The following is a 2,471-nucleotide window of genomic DNA, read 5'->3' as shown; positions in this document are numbered from 1 at the left end:
TATTTTAAATTTTCAAATTTTTTTCACTAAAAATTCCCTGCACATTTTAATAACATGTTTAATAAAATATCTTTTACAAGGTTGAAGCAACAGTATACACTTTGCTCTGCTTCTCTCCAAGATATTATTGCACGATTTGAGACGAGATCTAGTGAACCAGTGAACTGGGATACCTTTCCCAACAAGGTTGCAGTACAAATGAATGATACTCACCCAACACTCTGCATCCCGGAGCTGAAATCTCATATTGATGGACGTGAAAGGTTTGAGCTGGAAGGAAGCTTGGGAGATAACTAAAAGGTACCTTCTTCATGGCTGTAGCTTTGATTTGACATTATGTAATAGTATACATGTTAACTTTCTTTGCATTGTTTTACTGAACTCACATGCACCTGTGTTCTAAATCCTTCTTAGACAACATCGAATTGAACTGCCATTTTCCATTGAGTTTTCTTGTGCCCTTCAGTTAGCTTTTACTTTTTCAGTCTGTTAATAAGGGTCTGGGAGGGGTGGACTGTATACAGACCAAACCTCTGACCATTATGTACATAGTGGCTGCCCTCTAATTCGAATCCACAACCTCAAGGTTGTTTGGCTGAATGTTAACCACTCAAGCAGTGGGCTGCCCTTACAGTGTCTGCTTAATATGGTTGTAATTGCATAATTCCCTTAAAATGTTTGTAACCAGTGGGCTGCCCTTGTTGTAAATGGTGTTGCTGAGATTCACAGTGAGATAGTGAAAAGGGAAGTTTTTAATGACTTTTACAAGGTAACTAGGTCAGTAAGCAATTTTATTGTCCTTCTCTATATCTTACAATAATGGAACTAAAGTACATCACTTAAAGTTCTGAAGGTGCCGAATGTTCTTAACAGTAATTTTTCTGCATGTTCTTAACAGTAAGCAATTTTGTTATTTGTTTTAGGTAGCTTGTTGGATTATATTCTTATGCTTAGCCATATATGTGTAATCTCACCAAATTAGCTTCTACTTCAGATATTTGAATGGAGCTTGCAAAACCAAGGTAAAATTCTTTGGTCAAGAAATTACAACAGGTACTTGAATTGCTTAACCCTTCAATGTTATGGTAACCTTATCGTTTATTTAGGCTTACTATTAGTTGAAATTTTAATAGAGTCAAGATTGATGGAAGGTGTGGTTTTAATTCTTAAGTGAAGCCCATTGTCAAATCTGTACCTTTTGTTTTTTGGGACAGTCATATTGTGAAAGTACAGAAACAACCCTGCCACTTATATCTTGCTGCATGTGACTCTTTCAATACATATATGAGTATGAATAAGGAGCTTTGGTAACCTGAGTCTATTCCATTATGTAGGTTCTGTAATCGTGATAACTCTGAACATAGACATGAAATGGCTTTAGATGCTAATGGGAAGAGACTGCTGGCAACATCTGGTTCAGTGAGAGCACCCATCTATCAGGTAAATCTTGATTTCCCATTACATCTCTCTCTCCTATCTCTAAAATCAATGGTTGTTAGAATCTTGCGATTCACAATTAGATTTATACAATTCGATACGAGTTTTATCCAAAACAATCCGATTTGAGTTGTTGAATCTCAAATTAAGTAAATCATACGATTTCATTGGTGCGGTTACACAACGGCCACATTAGTCAATCGTGACAGAATATCTACGAAGGTAAAGACATTTTTTAGTTCCTAATGCATTGTCCCGCAGTCTTGATGGCTGTGCCACTGCCATCCTTCTCACATGGGTTGATACTGCAACGAGAGAGGGGTTGCTGGATGCAGTCAAAATTGTTGTGAATTTAGGAATTTGCTTCCTGAATTATTTTATTATTTGAACTACTTCTATCTAAAGCAAGTAATGGAAGGCTAACTTTGCACAAATCCTGATTTTGTGGGACAGGGGTAGTCTATACCGCCTCATCCATAGGGCAGATGCTGGTGAAGTTTACCTTGTTGACGCGTACGACAAAGAGAGATTTGCAGAGGCCAGAAAGGAGTTGGATGCCCTACATAAAAAAGAACAACAATACTCAACCTTGTTAACACCAGATGTTCTTTTGTTTTAAATTGATGCTGATTATGTTAAATTTTTGTTGGAATGAATTGTTTTTTGGTTTTTGGGGTTTAGAATAGGGTTTTGTGAATCGTTCCTTGTTTTTGGAATCAATGTTGCTGCTACTGAGTTATGTGTTGAAACTTGGATATAGAAAATTTTATAATAAAACCTGTTTTGATTATGAATTCGTCCTGTTTTGATTATGAATTCGCTAAATATACAGGTGTATTATTTTTTTACTTTGGCGACCAATTTATTAGTCGCGGCATCCAAAATAAATTTTTTTCACAAAAAATGATAATTGCCGACCAAGAGTTTTGGTCGCAAAAAATACATCTATTGCCGACCAAAACAGCTCTTGGTCGTGGAAACTCACTTTTGCCGACCAAAAGTTTTGGTCGCGAAAAGTAACAAATGGCGACCAA

General features: G+C 36.5%; 1 long non-coding RNA gene across 1 annotated transcript; it reads left to right on the top strand.

The window, feature by feature from the left end:
- The first annotated feature begins 930 nt into the window (after positions 1 to 930).
- LOC114320323 (uncharacterized) lies at positions 931 to 2,231 on the top strand. The gene is made up of 3 exons (XR_003649793.2): positions 931 to 1,053; positions 1,335 to 1,440; positions 1,891 to 2,231. It is a non-coding gene; the product is annotated as an uncharacterized LOC114320323 (long non-coding RNA).
- Positions 2,232 to 2,471: the final 240 nt, after the last annotated feature.

Source organism: Camellia sinensis, chromosome 9 (assembly GCF_055761805.1).
Source record: "Camellia sinensis isolate YWXY chromosome 9, ASM5576180v1, whole genome shotgun sequence".
In the NCBI taxonomy this organism is placed as follows: Eukaryota; Viridiplantae; Streptophyta; class Magnoliopsida; order Ericales; family Theaceae; genus Camellia; species Camellia sinensis.
This window is presented reverse-complemented; position numbering and strand designations above follow the sequence as displayed.